We start from the raw sequence: 17706 nt of genomic DNA, 5'->3' as shown, positions 1-17706 counted from the left end.
TCATTGTGCCTCTCTCCTCTATCCTTCCTTTCTCTCCTCTCAACCCCAACCGGTCGAGGCAGATGTCCGCCCACTTCTGAGTCTGGTTCTGAGGTTTCTTCCTGTTAAAAGGGAGTTTTTTCTCGCCACTGTTGCTCATGTGGGAATGTTGAGTCTCTTTAAAGTTAAAACCTGAAGAGTTTGGTTTAGAACCTGCTCTATGTGTAAAGTGCCTTGAGATAACTTTGTTGTGATTTGGCGCTATACAAATAAAGATTGATTGATTGATTGATTGATTGATCTTATTAACAAATAAAAATGTAAACCATAAAGGCTGAATGTGTATTTTTGTTTTGTTTTTTCTTCTTTTTTTTGGCTTGGAAATGACTTACAGGTTGTTTTTTTTAAAGGGAAAAGGGTTAGGACTAGAAATGTTTACTTCATCCTTCACCCTTTCAAACATTGGATGATTATTGTTTTGTTCTCTCTCTAAAAAATTGCTCTCATTACTATTTTTACAATTCACAGCACTTTGAACATGTTTGAATAAATAAATAAACTAAACTAAAACAAAACATAATTAACTTACTGCCATCTTTTATCAAACTTTAAACATTGTTTATTGGGGAAAAACATTTCACACAAATTAAAATGTATAGTATCTTCAATTTGAGCCACAACTCATTTATGTAGGAAACTTTGAATATTTTCTGTAAAAGGAAAAGCAAGAAATGTATCTTAGTCAGGAGAACAGTAAAGTAAAACAGTGCCATTATCACACTACTTACACAGTCCTATATCTGTAATACAAACATTTCTAAAATAGATCAAACATACACGTAAATGAGAAGTTTGAAGTATTTTAACAAATCTTTTAAATGACACTTTCAATCAATCTTTTCTTTTAAAAAGAATTCATGAGAAGTCCTCTCAACTCATCATGTCAGTTCACAAATCATTCATAAACTGATGAGGAGGAAGACAGATTAAGTTTTTTGTTTTGTTTTTAAGAACAAAAAATGAACTAAACAGTGAAATGTATTTTATAGGTTGCTGATGGAACAGTGAAAGCTTCATGTTGGTTGATCAGAGAGTTAATGTTGTTCTTCAAATCTGAAAAATAAGTCCTCAAGTTCAAGATGGGTTCATATTTTGAGAAGACATGATTTATAAAAGCCTTAGTCATGTCACAACCATCACATATGCGGTCAGAATCGTGTTGATGAGACATGTCACAGTTTGCTATCTCAGTATTTTTAACAATACAATTCAATTCCCTTATTCCACAGATAGGTTCTCCCTTGATGTACGGCGCATGTGAAATAGAGCAGAATGTCTCCTTGTCTGCCTTAAGCTCAGCCTTACTAATCTTGTAAGTCTTGTATTTCTCCAGCAAGGCATCAAGGTCTTGCAAATACACATCGATGGCAGCTTCAATTGGCTCAACATAGTGTGATGCATGTTCTCTAGCCTGAACTCTCAGCCGTGCCTGATGGATCAGCATCTGGACGTGGAAGGCAGCTCCATTGACCCAGATTTTGAACCCTCTGGAGCTCATCTGATTGTCATACAGCAGGGAGTCTTTGAGGCTGGTGAGGTGGATGCTCAGCAGGGCTTCTAGTCTCCGGATTTCTACCAGCAAACTCTGGTCATCGGTGATGTACATACGATGACGCTTCAGATACTCTACCATCATGTCCCGAACACTTGAGGCTTTTTCTTCACCAAATACACGTTGGAGCATGCTGTATGTACTCACACTTTGTGTTTGTGTGGAGCTCTTAATGATCAGCTCCATAACCATGGAAATTACCATTGCTGCAATTCCAACAGCATTTGGGACTGAAGTCAATCCTCCCAAAGCAGATCCCAGCTTCTCAACGTAGCCTGGCACACTGTTGAGGAGTTCATTCGAGTAGGTCTGCAGTTCAGTGTTGGAACTCACACCAGAGTATTTCAGCAGGGACTCATCTATGCCAACATCAGGTAGGACACACGTGCCAAATGAAGCTGTTTGATACAACCCAAGGGCGTATGTATCATCATATCCTGGCTCGTTTGTTGAGCATCCAGACCCCATGGTTGGTCTCAAAGTTGGTCTGTGTGGTTGAAAAACTGAGATGTGTCCAACACACTGAGCCCCACGTAATGCACGATGTATAAAGTTCAGAGTCATATATAGCCGGGATGAAAACACCAGGAACCAATGAAGCCTCTGTGATGGTAGGTGTATTTTTTTATCTGTCCCAAATGTCCCACTGTGTCCAAGGTCCACCATTAGAGCTAATATTAAACATTCACCCAACAAAATGCAGAGAGACTACAACATGTATAAACCAGATCTGCAAGTATAATTTCATATCATGTTGTGAGCATCCAGACCCCATGTTCTCAAACTTGGTGAAGTTGAGAAACTGAACCCCAGGTAATTCAGAACTATTAATGATAAAGTGTAATGGGACGATGACAACAGGAACCAATAAGGCCTCTCTAAAGGTGGGTGTATTTAGTGATCCATCCCTGATTTTCAAGGTCCACTATTGGAGCTAAAATCAAATATTTACCTCAACAAAAGACAGAGACTACAGGTATGAACCAGATCTGCAAGTGTATTTTGTTGTTATCATTTTCTTCGGGTTTAGAGATATTTGGTGACCTTCGGATTTTTCCTTTAGAGCCCCCAGAGGGTCAATTTTGACTTTCTTCATTTTCACACAAAAGTCAAATATTAGACTGAGCTAATGGGCGGTTTTAACTTTTGCAAATTAACAATCATTGATGTGTGCAAAGCAGGGGGTCAGAAAACACAGAGGCACAATGTTGCAATAGTTTATATACAGTAAGGATATCATCAGTATATCACCACCACCTGCAACCTCAATAACAGACATACTGTAAAGTATAATCAAAGACTGAAAATGTATGAGCTTTATAAAAGAATATAGCAGAGCTGTTACGTTGGATTGCATTAGGTTGCACTGGTGTACCTAAAGTAATTGCCTGTGAGTGTACATGAATATGCAGATGAACCTTAAAGTGTGGTCTAACATACAGTAGATAGGAAGCCAACGAAAAAAGGCTAGAATTGGTGTAATCTAAACAAATGATCTTGTTTTAGCTAAAGTTCTAGCTGCAGCTTTTTGAACCATCTGAAGACTTCTGGCAGTAGCACATGGCAGACCTGAAAACAAAACATGACAACAAATGCATGTATCTGAGTCTCTGCATCAGTGACAGACAGAGAAGACCAAATTTTACCTATGTTACGTGAGTGTAAAAAAGCACCCTTGATGATTTCCTTCATGTATTTATCATGGTATTTATAAAGGAACGGCTAAAATCAAACATAACATCAAAGTTCTTGGCTGCTACACTTTGTGAAATCACAGTTGTCGAGCTTTAATGTTACTTGATGAAACTACTGGCTGTGACTAACAGGCCCAATGACCATCACCTCAGTTTTATCTAACTTTAGAAGCAGGAAATGTTGTGACAGTCAAGTTTTCAAAGCAGCCGAACAGTCCTATAATATAGTTATTTGAGTGTGATCATCTTATAGGCCCATACAACAAAGTATTGCCTGCTTAACAATGGAAATGTATTCTATAACAACATATAATTTGGCCAAGAGGCAAAATAGAAAGAGAAAAAAGCAAAAGGCCAAGAACCAAGCCCAATTTAGAGAATTTAGATATAGTATTATTATTATTAGCAGACAAACTATTCTTTCAGATAACTAGGACTTAAGCCAAGAGAGGGCCAAGCCAGAGACACCAAAAATGATATTCTAGTCTAATAGTATACAGTGATCAGTGATGTCAAAGGCTGCACTGAGGTCCAGTAATAGAAGCACAGAGGGGGAAATTGTGTACATAACAAGTAGTAGATCATTTATTAGTCTGGTTAGAGTAGTTTCTGATGAGTGCCAGGCCCTGAAAGCTGATTGAAAAGGTTCATATAGATATTTTTTCTTGTTTATGGGTTTAAAGGTGTTGAGGCATAACTCTCTCTAGTAGTTTAGGAAAGAACGGAAGATTAAAGTTAAGAAACCCTGGATCAAGGACAAGCTGTCTTAAAGCTTCTGGGGAACACACATGTAGTACATGATAAATTAACAATATCCAGCATTGTAGGTCCCACAAAAGGCCAGCACTACTTCACTGTAAAGCCCATTCCCAGTTTATGTGCATTAATGGCCTCAAGTTTTCACATCATATTTGTGTAAGTTGTATACTGAACTATGATTGGCTCCCAGCTAGTTGATGTCAAGTTTTGTGAACTGTTGCTGTGATTTGAACCTCAGGGCTACCGTAATATTGGCTGGTGCATGGAGGAGATATGAGGCTATGGATTAATCTAAATGTCTGGACTTCATAGCACTTGCAGATTTGCAGACTTTGTGGGCGAATGCTGGTCAGTCCAAACCCACAATTCATCAAGTCCTCAAGTGGCCTCCAGCAGACTTTCAGTAGACTTCCACTTGGTCCACTTGGGGTGCAGAATTGCTCACCAGGATTCACTCTCAAAATGACCCAGAATCTTGCAGAAATACACTATAAAGTGACAATGTAAAGACTTTTACCCATTGTCATCATTATAATTATCATGATAATAACAGTTCTAATAGGCTGTGTGAAATATTTGCTTTTGATGACCTCTGAGGAAGGCTATAATGTACACACAGAATAACAGGCCTGTAGGCATGATAAGGTGGATCATTATAATCTGCTTGTTTTTGTCTGTCTACATTAGTGTGAAGGTCCTCCATTGAGGATCCAAGAGACTTCACAGACTTGACGTGATGACGATGAACATGTCACGGTATGTAGGACTTGATGTCCGCGGGGGCTCAGTCCGGTGGTCCGGGGGGTGGATGAGAGTGGATGTTGGGCTCTGCATCTGTAGCGCTCTTGGTGTTGGCGAAGCGTTACTGCAGCAGCATCCATCACGTCTCTCTCTCTCTCTCTCTCTCTCTCTCTCTCTCTCTCTCTCTCGCTCTTTCTCTCTCTCTCCGTCCCTCCCCTCTTCTCTTCCTCAATGATACCCGAGCGCATCGACCAACCTGCATCGCTTTATTGTAATCAGGCTTCCCCAGCTGTACCTGTATGAGCCTGCGCAATGAGCCCCCGTCAAGGCGACTGAGAGACAACGCACACAAACAGAGTCAGACGTGATGAAGCATCAGCAGCACACGGATTGTTTCCTCCGGTAAACAAGCGGAGCAGGAGCCTGGAAATCACCGGCGGAGAACGGAGGGGGGGATTTCGGGGATTCAGCCATGGCGACGGGAGGAGGAGGAGGAGTGAAGCGGAGGAGGAAAGCGGGGCTCCCTGGACTGTGCTGGAAAACCTGCTACTTTCCTGTATTGTTCTGGGTCGTTTCTGTCTGCGGAGAGGAAAATACGTTCATTGTGGAGGTAACATCCACACACAAACACGGTTATTTAGAAGAAAGTGTGTTTTTGCATGCACAGGAATGAACATCAATTCTGTTCCATCTTACGCACGCAGGTTTGGAGCGGATTCGTGCGCTCCTCTGGATGTTTTTATGCGCGTTTCACATCCCTTCACCCCCGTTCCTCTCTCTCTCTCATCCTGCCTGCCCCTGCCACGAAAGTGATATCCACCCTTCCTGCAAGGAGGGAGAGGGAAATAAAAGATTCAGGAGTCGGGGAAATGAATAAATAAAAGCAATTTGCGTGTTTGAGAATCCTCGCTGTGGTCTTTTTGTTTTCCAGCTGAATTTACTAATTAAAAACAAAGGTGGCTTAATTGCTCATCAGGTTTAATTGTTCCGTTTGCTCCCAGGCTCCTTTCCAGGTTGCTGTGAGGGCTCCACAATCGCAAATGTGCATAATTTGCTCCCTCCGTTGTTTGGGCTTTTTGGCGGAGGAGTCCAAAAATGGTGAGGTGTAGAGAACTGTGTCAAACAAAACACCCTCGTCCCTCATTAGAAGCGGCTTTAGTATGACAGAATTACAGCCTGCTGTTCATGCTTGTTGATTGGAGATTTGGTTTTTAATCCCATGTCTCTTGTGCGCAACTGGAGACACACAATGGACAGGGAGGGCTTTTGATTGTCTTATATCTCTGGTGACTGGAGAAGTTTCTCTATTATGAGCTCTCAGCCCACACATAGTCAATAAATACCCATCAGCATACAGAGAGCATTAAAATGAACCTGAATGAATGTGCTACTTTCATGTGTGCTGAACAAAGCTTCTCCGACCACCCCCCCTCTCCACTCAGTCCAAATATAGCCTCCCTCCATAATTTATGGAAATGGCAGGGAGTTGGAGGAGAGGAGAGGAAAAGAGATGGGAGAGGTGCAGACAGAGATATGTTTTGGTGGCTCTTTTGCAAATGATGGCCAGTCGTTGTTGTGTCTTGAAAACAGGTTTCTGTTACACAAAAGCAGAGAAAGAGAGAGTTGGTAATGAAACTGTGAAGGTTTGATGATGAAATGATGCTCCCAGTATGTTCTCCACCTCAGCAGGTCTCTCTTGTTTGTCTACATGTGTGATGTGATGCATTGTTCTTCGGTGCTAAATATGCATGCAACCCTGCTTTTGAAAATTTGGGTCATGCATTATGAGATGGGGTGTTTGCAGGACGCCTCAGCTCTGGCAGACGTTTTATTTTGTGATGTTTGTGTTGCTAGTGACACTTTCATTCAGACAAAGGAAGCGCTTGTGGCTGTGTAGAGCGTGGCTGCTAACAGCCAATGTGTATGACATGCATGGTGCTGTGCAAAGGACGAGATGTTTTCCCTGTGAAATCATAATCCTCACTGTGCTATTGTTGTTACATGCCATGCTAATGTGACCGCACACAAATATATGGTACAGTATGAGCCGCAATTCTAGGTTTGATTACAGAAGAGCTGCTATAAAATATGTGCTGCCCCAAATCCCTGAGTCAATATTTCAGCCAATTTGTGTGGAAATGTCTGAGGATAGCACAGAAGAACTCAAGACATTTCCATGTCTCCTCCTTTATGTGAACAAGAATATAGTAAGCATGGCATCTTAAATTTAATGTTTTCAATGAGCATCTCATTGTCTTATTATTGGATTAGTGTGTTTTTGCATATGTATCTACATTACTTCTGTGTGCAGTGTGCAATAAAATGACAATAGCAATCCTTCGTCAAATATTTCCATCTTTTAAACCTGCTTTAAGGAAAATTTTGAAATATATTCGTTTCATAAGAGCATTTTCTTTCCTCCATATTTCCTCTAGAACATGTTTAAATGACATTGTGTGGTCTTTTTAAAGAAGGTTCTCTTGTGAAGTCATAGCCAGCCAATTGAAACGTGGCTCAGCCTTGAATTTTCACAGCATCAAGGTTTCTTTGTGTCCATGTGGAGCCACTGTGTTAAGTAACTGCATGCACAAAGCTCCAGTCCCACAACAAAGACGTGACGGGGTTCAAACATATCTGACTGTGATTTCTTCTGCTCTGCTGTAGATCTTAATTGACACTAATTATTAAATGCATCCCCCATTTTATTTGTATAATTGGAAGAGGTTTGGTGTACAGATTGTCTGCCAGCTGCCTGCCTTGTTGTGTAAGATTTTAGAGATCAGAGACGTTGTAAACAAGGCTGTGAAGTTGTGTTTGCTGGTTGACTTTCAGTATGTTTCACCTCATCTCTGAAATGATTATGAGCGCACATGCTGAGATCTTTGTATGACAGCTCCGTGGTGGAGATGGGGTTGTAACTTTGGTTGCCGAGGTCATGTGTCTGTGTGCCTTGATGTTTTCTGTGAAGCTGCATGAAAACATGTTTTGATCATGTTGCAGCATTCTGTATTTATTTGCTTCACGTGGTGGTGCACGTCATGTTAAAGTTTGAAATAAGCTTTAATGCTGGGATGTAATGAGTGATAGAGATTTCTATAGCTTTATAGTTCTGGGAGGAAATTTCTCTGCTTTGAGGTTGTGATGTCTGCAGAGCTGCATGCATCGACTGTTTCAAACATTTCTGTGACATGTTAAATGTGTTTAAGTCAAACTGAAATTAAACTTCTCTACTCTGTGAATCACTTGTCCTGTGCTCTCCTTTGAATAAAAAATCAGAAAACCAAAATGAAGAAATGTAAATTTTAAATTCTTTCATGATGATGTTCTTTAGTTTTACATCGAATTCTGTTCTATTGTCAGTTTACATAGCTGCCATAGAGTCTTTGTGTCCATACTGCCAATCAAGTCTAGAATAAAGTGATGACATAGTCTCCATATCTCACTCACAAACATAAACACACGTCTTCAATAAGCCACCAAACAGAAATTCACTGGAGCCACAGTTAGCAGGCTAAAGAGCCAATGAGTTGCTCAGCTGTAGCACATTAAACAGCATGTAAACATACCTGCAAATGTCTCTTCGGACCCGTTGGATGCTGGTTTGGTTTCTGTTCTACAAAATCAGCAAAATTAGCGACATGGTTTCTGTCTATGACTTGAGGCTACAGCAGTTTGTTTTCTTTGTTTCATACACTGTAACACTGGTAGCCTGCCAGCTGCTGTCAGTCCAACACACACAGAAACCAAGATTTAATCGCAATATGATAGACATCATATAGCAATATGATTTCCATATCGAGCTGAATGGTTTAGTTTGTAATATTTGTTATGTAGCATACCTAATAAAATGACAAAAAAACATTGAGAACCTTTGTAAATAATTAAAAGAACTTAAAAAGAAACTTGGAGTTAACTATAGTTTATCAATGGATTGTTTTGTAAGACCAGAGAAAAACACATTACAGTATTCTAATTTACTTGAAATAAACACATGAACAAGTTTTTCATCATTTTGTTGTATTAGGATCTGCTGTACCTTCGCAATATTTTTTTAATGAAAGAAAGCTGCCTTGGTCACCTTCCTTGTATCAGATTTAAAATGTAAGTCTGAGTCTAGGATCATGTTGGTCTGCACCCACTTGTTTACTGCAGAGAGACCAGTTGTGAAATGGCAACGGGTTTGGTGATCACTTTGGTCCAAAGAAATATTCAGATGTGTGTCATCAGCATAGCATAGCTGTGGAAATTGAGCTTCTGTTCTGTGATAATATTGACCTCAAGGAAGCATGAACAAAGAAAAAAGCAGAGGACCAAGGCAGCTTCCCTGAGAAACACCAAAAGATAACTTATATTTCCCTGATACATGATTCTCCCACAGGAACATAACACTTAACACAACCAAACCAATGTTCTCCCAGAGATGCCAACCCAAGTCTCATGGTGCTCCGTAAGAATATTGTGATCAATGGTATCAGAGACAACACTTATATCTAAAAGAACTACTGAAAGCTTTGGTGAGGGTTGTCTCAGTGCTGCTCCATGAACCCTTACTAAAACTTTTCTAAAATATTATTTTAGTTTTACTTCCTGTTAGCAAAGTTCTGAGCAACCATCAGCAGCACAGTGAACCATGAGACATCAAATTGTATGTCTGACCACCAACCTCAGCACGAGACACACTTCAGGTGGTTGCAGTGACACGGAAGCACACCGCTTTGCTCACTCAGCCTATAATCACAGAGGGAAGATACGGCTTGGCGCAATGAAAACACAGATGGTTGGTTTGGAGAGAAAGAAAGAAGAAGGGTTTCAAGTCTTGGTCTGACTGGTCCATGCTCCTTTGTCTGTTCGCCTGTTTGAACAACAGGTCAAATTTTTGCAGTCAAAACCTGAAACAGTTTTTGTATTTTTGAATACAGTTGACCTGCTGATGGTCAAACAATAGATTAACCTAGTGTTAATGATTATCCTAATGATGTTTGATTGATTAATTAATTGGTTGGTCGATAAACAAAACATATTTACAGATTACAGAAAGACAATGAGCAAAAATAATTCATTTTTAAAATGTCACTGTGGCTTTAACTGTAACTTTAACTGTGGCTGCAACTAACGATTTTGTTCATTATTCCATTGGAGACCCATTTTCTTCATTTTGGTTCTTTATATGAGATTTGTTGACAGAATATATCTGATAGCCTTTAAAGCCTCTGGTGGTATTACACTCCTCACAGTATTATGTCTGAGACACAGGAGGGAAGGCTGGGTTTGATACCAGGCAAGTGTTGACAAATTAATTGCTTGAGAAACCTTTTAACCTTTTAAGATGATCCTTCTCATGTTATAATAAGTTTCATGTTTTAATGACACACTATTGTCATTATTACTAAACACTAATTTCCTGTCAGGTTTGGACATTAAGGGTTGCCTGCATGCTTGTCCAGGACAGGCTGACTTTTGTAGGTCAAGTGAAAGAGAAATTTACTTGCCCAACCAGACAAGTTAAAAGTCATAAACAAACAAACAAAAAAACATGTTGACTTAAGATTGGTAAAAAAAAAGTCTTCAAGATTATTAGATGCCAAGGTAAGCCAGTCTAAATGGAGGCCACCACAAATAATCACCTCATGATCAATCAATGGTGGAATTAATGGTCCAAAATTTCTTTGGCTTCTGAAGGGAGAGAAGAAAGTCTATAGATACCAATATTTATTATTATTAATGAATTATTTGCCCAAGATCAGTTGTCAAGGAAATAGATAGAATATTTACGAACTGAGACCGAGGTCAGCTCAAGTACAGAGAGCTATGCCAGCTGTCTGCTCTTAAAATATTAAAACCACATGAAGAGAGTTGGTCAGTCTGTAGGAGCCTACATATATATTTGCATGTTTTATTAATTTGTTTGGCCTGCACGCATTTTGTCACTTGTGTTGATTGATACATGCGTGTGGTTTCCTCTTATTTTACCTGTTCACTTGGGTGGCAGCGGGAGTTGAGACAAAGGGGGGGTTAGAAAGGTTCTGATATTTTCTGTTGACCGTCATCACCACAATATTACCACACTGTGTCACATCAGGCATTGTTTAATAATGTTAGTGCAACAGCTGCTTGTCAGTCTCATTTGTTTTTCAATCAATAAACATTATTAAACTTCATCTGGACTTCAGCGTTACAGATACAGTTACAGCCCACATGTCGATGTGTCTTTGGGCAAGATACTTAACCTCGAACTGCTCCTGATGGCTGCACCAATGGCAAATTAATGTGTGTGAATGTTAGTCTCCATCTGAGCAGGTTGGCAAAGTGTATGAGTGTGTGAATGGTTGAATGTGGCATGTAGTGTAAAAGCCCTTTGAGTGGTCGAAGGACTAGAAAAGCACTATACAAGTACAGTCCTTATACCATTTATTTGTTATGACTTCATAAACTACGTATCTCTAGATGTAATAAACCAAAATCACTAGTCTTATGACGAAGACCCAGAAGTAGTCTGAGGCTGAATATTAACAGTAATGGGGTTCCAGGGACTGTTTGATTGTTGTGATTATCACAAAGTGGGCACCTGTAAGTGATAATCACAGAGATGTTTAAAGTATCTGGTCCCAGTCTGATAGAAGGCTCTTACCAGTGTCAGATGTGGAAGCACACAGGTAGGGACTGAGATGCAAGGAACATCAGTCTCTGACAGACAGTGGTGGTGATGGCGGTGATGATGATGATGATGATGATGATGATGGTGGTGATGATTGCACTGCTGAGAATGACTGAATAGTGAATAGTGATGGTGATGTTGAATGCAGACTGATGACAGGTTTGTTGATGACAGTAAAAACAGAAACTCCTGGCATTAATGAATATGTGATGGTGACTGTGATGACTGAGAAAATGTCAAGGATGCAGATCACTGATGATGATGATGATGGCGGTGACGGTGCAGGCAGTGAAGTTCATGGTTTCATGAGATGAAAGTGTATTTCTGAACCTCTTGCTGTCTGTTTTTTCTCCTCCCTCCTGAGAGGAGCGGAGCTCAGGGAGAAAGGCTGGTCCCCAGGGTGTTGTAAAAACTACATTACACCCGAGAAATGGGCTAAATGAGCCTGCAATGCTGCATTTATCAGAGCTGTGTGTGTGCGTGTGTGCGTGTGTGTGTGTATGTGTGTGTACTCTGTGTAGGCGGGTGTGAATTCACGGCTGTTACTCGTAGTCTTAGGTCTTTGTCCTGATTTGCCTTCCTCGCAGTGACTCACATTCACATACAGAGGTTGTACTTTATATTCACATCATTTGTTTTTGCAATTGCTTCATGTTCAGAACATTTGAGCTTTTTGATCGACAGCCTGATTATTTTTTACAACCCTTCCCCTCTCTATCTCTTTATTCATCTCTCTTCCTCTTTGTCTGAGTCTCCAGTTTTTTTTCCCACTTCCCTCCTCTTCAGTCATTGTCTTTCTCGCACACCCACGCACACACTTGACCGCACACTCGGTGCGAGATGCAGCTGTAAATAAGAGGTGTTGTCACTGTGCATTTGATGAGGCTATTGTGTTGATTGTAAGCAGTGTGTCAGGGACAAACCAGTCGCAGAACTCCTGTAAGGTTATTGCAAGCAGCGATGTGTGGATGGTGAGCTCAGAAAATTACACAATTATAGCCACACGCTGAGAAAAAGCACCACCCGTCTCTCTCCTCTCTGTCTGCTGCAACTCAGATACACAACAAAACATAAAGATTAACAAAAGTTAGTCAGGAAGTAACATCATAAGGGGTCAGTGAGTAAGTGACCCCAAAGTCCTGATAGATTTTCCATAGATTTTTTATCCATAGATCCATAAAAATCTGTTAAATATATTATATACATGTTTTCAGCCGACCCCCGTGTTGTCTTGTCTCTGTGATGTGAGTCATTCTTATTGCAAACCTAACAGGATTAAACCAAATAACATGCAATTAATTTTATGTGCACATGTTATGTCTTTAGAGTTTTAACATGTCATGTAAAAAATGTATTCATATGCATTTATTTCCAAGGCGATGTTTATCCTGCTGCCATCACCTTTAAACCTGCACTCGGCATTGAAGTGTTAAATTTGCATATGAGGCTGTGACAGTTGTTTCCAAAATAAAAGTCCGACATTGTTTGTCGTCACCTAGAGGACAAGACAAATCACAACCTGAAACTGCTTCTGTTCATTCTGTCCTTTGTTATACAGCAGACAGTATGTCCTCTGCAGCTGGGCTCGAGTCATGTTCAGAACTCACTGATACAAAAAAAAAAAAGAAAAACATTCATTGAAAGATAATAACAGAGTAAACGTGAAAAAACCACTAGACACCAAACTCTTTCCCGTTTGTGAAAAAGACTTTTTGAAAAACACGAAGAAGACACAAAAAACTGAACCAGCTGAAGTCGTTATATTAAGACTGAAGATAAATAATTGTAAAATCAAAGATTTTCAACAATGAACACATTGAAGAACTCACTAATGAACTCTTACACCAGCACACCACATCCTTTTATTCTCAAATTTAAAGACTCCGTTACATAACAAAGATCTCCATTCATGAGTTTTGTAGTTTTTGTATCATGTGATGCACCTCTGATGCTAGGCTGGATCAGGACCCCTAAGGGCCTCTGGGCACTGAAGCTCATGTGCCCTGATGGGATTTTGGTTACCACCGACGGTGTCCACTTAACACCAGTTGAATTTTTCCTCACACCTATCCTAACCTAACCTACCCACAGTGCAATGTGGCCTGCTAACCCATCATCACCTGCCCGGCCATCAAATTGACAAATAAAACAGTCAATCATGAGACTTAACTATCTTGAAAATAACTTGTCTTTTATTCCAGTAGGATAATGGTTTAGCACTGTCTCCTCACAGTAAGAAGGTTCTGGGTTTGAACCCACCGGTTGGCTGGGGCCCTTCTGTGTGGTGTTTGTATGTTCTCCGTTCATGCGTGGGTTCTCTCTGGGTTCTCTCTGGGTTCTCTCTGGGTTCTCTCTGGGTTCTCCGTCTTCCTCCCGCAGACCAAAAAAATGCAGATTAGGTTAATTGGTCAATCCAAATGACCCGTAGGTGTGAATGGTTACCTGTCTCTCTATATGTTAGGCCTGTGATGGACTGGTGACCTGTCCATGGTGCACCCCGCCTCTCACCCATGACAGCATGACAGCTGGGATTGGCTCCAGCCCCCCCGAGACCCTCTAGAGGATTATCGGTTCCACATTTAATTTTGGACATACGTTTCCAACAGCGACGATAATTATCAACGTTGAAAGAACGGGCCTTGTGTTGTATTTCTATGGAGTCTGACAAAAAGTCATGAAGTGCCCAGGGGCCCCTGAGCAGGTTGCCTGGATGGTAGATCCGGCAATGCTTTAATGAGGTGGAAATCTATTAAGTGGACTACTAGGACTTGTATTTGAGTTATAAAGAAATCATAACTGACAGTTTGGTCGACATCAGCTGATGGTCTGTGTCAAAGTTTTGTATGTTTTTAGCTGCAAGTGACCCCAAAACAAGTTTGACGGAAAAAACCCTGAACTACATGTGCATGAGTTACTGTAATGTGTAATGGCTTTTTATATATTATTCAGTTATGTCTTGTTGTAGTTGAGAGCTGCCAAAACTTAAATGTATGACTTCGAGGTCCAATTTATGCCTTCATACTGTATATTATGGTTTATTTATAGTGTGTTAAACACTACGCAACCAAAATGGAGAGCCGTTTTGCAGGACATACAGCAGGAAAAAGACCAATCAGATCATCTTTAACAGAATACAACGCTACACATTCTTGCAGCATGTGTGGCTGAAGCTCTAGATGAGAGTCCAGCAGCGTGGTGCAGCCTCATAACACGAGACACCGAGCAGGACGGAAATGCAAGTGCAGTTTCTAATTAAAAATGAATATAAGGCAAGGCTCCGTCTGTTGTGAGAGAAAAAGCATCTTGCCTCTCTATAAGCTCCCCGGGTGCTGCGCAGAAGGACCCAGAGCACGGATTACGTTTGATCGCTGTAGTCACACAGGAAGAGGAAACAATTTCACACCGAGATGTAAATTTAATTATACTATGTGCCTGCAGCTAGTACAGATCGTCCCGCTGTCGCACCACAATGTTCATCACTGATCATAAAGTAATTGAATTGTTTGGCAGTTTTTTTTTTGTTTTTTGTTTTTTTTTCTTTAACTGAAATGGGATTTATTACTAATAAAAACACAAAATACACATTTACAACAAGAGAATCTCAACTTAAAGACCTGGCCTATTGAATGAACTGTCAGCCTGATGTGGGTGTACACACCTCTTCAAAGTTTTCCTCATGAAATTGTTTAAATGAAGTGTAAAGCCTGCAAGATCTTCAAGGACCGGTTCATGATTTTTAAAGTCTGTCTCACAGTAAAGAATGATATAAAACTTACTGTTTCTGATGCAAGCCACAAGCACACCCACAGCCAAATACACACACACACGCGCACACACACACACACACACACACACACACACACACACACACACACACACACACACACACACACACACACACACACAGGTTTATGTTATGTGAAACCTTTATAACACACCCAGATGGGACCGATGGGCTCGTAGCGATGATCTCATGTCTGTGGTGTCATATAACACTATACACATCACACACACACACACACACACACACACACACACACACACACACACACACACACACACACACACACACACACACACACACACACACACACACACACACAACACACACTGATAAAACAATAATCAATTAACATTTCAGTACAGAAATAATCAAAACAATAATTTAATTACCAATTTTCCTGTCAGCCTGGTGCTGTTATATATGATAGTAAAATATATTGTTCAACTGGAAATGTTGTGTACATGTGTATTCACTGAACACTTAGGTACACCTCTGCAATCACATTACATTAGGGTTACATTAGGGTCTAATGTAACAGGTCTGCATTAAATTCTACTTTGACAAAGCTCATGCCTTTCACAGTACCACCGTCGCAGTTAAAGTGACGCCTGTGAACAACGTGCAGGAACAGCAGATCTCCAGAGATCATCACAGCGTCAACGTCAAGCTAAAACTTACTCAGGCTTTAACAAAAGGCTTGATTGTTGCAGCAGTGATTGTGAAACATTCGCTCAGTGTGGTGTGATTGACAGATGGTTGAACAGATCTATCAACAGATCGATGGAGATTTGACGGATGGATGAAGAAGAAAAAGAGAAGAGGAGAAGAGGAGGAGGCCTGGAAGACGTGGGAAGTTCGGCTGTTAGTGAAAAACCTTCAGACAAAATAACTTTCTGTATTCTTTCACTGTTTTCACTTCGTGGTTCAGTCAGCACACATTTATGATTCTGGGATCAGTTTAAAGATTCTAGTTTACAGCTTAGTCTTTCAGCCAAGTAGAACATAGAAAACACAGAGACTTAAACACACTGACTCACATTAAACATGCACAAAAGTATTTAAAGTGTTCCTCCTCTAGCTTAGACCTCCGTTGTTGACCTTGAATACTGTTCATGCTTACATACTGTTGTCTAACACTTGATTCATCAAAATGAATGACATCAAATGAATGTGATGTAAATATCTAGATTTCAAACTGAACCTGTTGAACCTTAAAAATAATAATAAATGTCAGTTTTTAAGCAAGGCAGGAAAACGTTTTATTTACTGCACAGCTTTGAAGGTTGTGGAGATAACAAAATAAAGAGAAAAACTAAATTATATTTCAAAAAATAAAAATCAAACAACACCATACATCTGTACATCGGATAGATTTTGTAATATTTTGCTTCAGTTACATTGTCAGTAAATTCTCACTCCGCAGACGTCTGGCTCTCTAAAACTTTTAAAACTGTCTGGACAAACATCCAAACTGTGTCGTCATGGAGCTAAAACGGAGCCGTTATTTTTGGTTTCTGAAAAGTTTGACATTTTGCAGACGGAGGATCTTCAACCCGACAGCGACCGTATGCCATTTGACAGATGCTTTTATCCAAAGTGCCTCACGGCTACACGACTGCATACATTTGAAGCTTGCATTGTCCTGGTGGGAGCTGAACCCTGAACCTTCACTGTGTTAGTGCTGTTACTACAGATCACAGTCAGCATTCCTGCAGCCGCTGCTCAGCTTCTGCTTTTAGCTTGTTTTTTTTCACAAATATGAAAAGTTGTTCAGCTCTAGTGTGAGTTAGAGGAACCTTTTTCTAGGTATCTGATACTGGATATTCGGGATGGATGCCAATACCGAAATTAGGGAGTAAAAGATGATAATATTGACAGATAACACCTTCATTACTTATCTTTGTCACAACTGTTGGGAGAGAGAGAGAAAGAGAGAGGGGGGCCAAAATGCACCTTGGGAGTTGTAGTTAACTTCTACCTCAATGTCTTTATGTCCATAGTCTTGTACCTTTGACATCTCATCAAAGAAGCAGATATTTTCTAACACATCTTTTGTAGTGATGATTCAGCTGTAAGAGTTTCATGTTGATCTGAAACTGCAGAAGTGCTCAAACTCTGAGTCATAAACTCTGTCGATAGGAAAAATGAATGGGAACCTGGGGGCGGCTCAAATAGCTCTTCACACTTCACAACTCCATACTGAAAATAAACATATAGCTGCAGCACCAGTCATGTTCTTAAAGGGAAGCAGCAAAAAAAAGGACAGACTATTTATTAAAACATTTTGTAGGCTCAACACTCATGAGGAAATTTCACTCCATATACTTCATATATTTTTGTATTCATCAAATCAAAACTGACTTCAATCTCTCCCTGCTGCTCCTCACAAGATGTCGCGAGGAAACCAGAAATCAAGCCACCAGTCGAGGCTTTTACAATCTCAGTCGGCGTCTCTTCAGATACCCCCCCCACCCCACCCACA

General features: G+C 40.3%; 1 protein-coding gene across 1 annotated transcript in view; it reads left to right on the top strand.

Moving 5' to 3' along the window:
- The first annotated feature begins 3236 nt into the window (after positions 1-3236).
- Positions 3237-17706, top strand: part of mmp24 (matrix metallopeptidase 24) — a 69142-nt gene continuing 54672 nt past the window's right edge. The window contains exon 1 of the mRNA XM_053315840.1: positions 3237-3246. The gene's annotated coding sequence lies outside the window, so the exon portion shown is untranslated. The remainder of the gene's footprint in view (positions 3247-17706) is intronic.

Source organism: Scomber japonicus, chromosome 3 (genome assembly GCF_027409825.1).
Source record: "Scomber japonicus isolate fScoJap1 chromosome 3, fScoJap1.pri, whole genome shotgun sequence".
Classification (NCBI taxonomy): domain Eukaryota; kingdom Metazoa; phylum Chordata; class Actinopteri; order Scombriformes; family Scombridae; genus Scomber; species Scomber japonicus.
The sequence above is the reverse complement of the archived record's forward strand: the minus strand, read 5'-3'. Positions and strand labels throughout refer to the sequence as shown.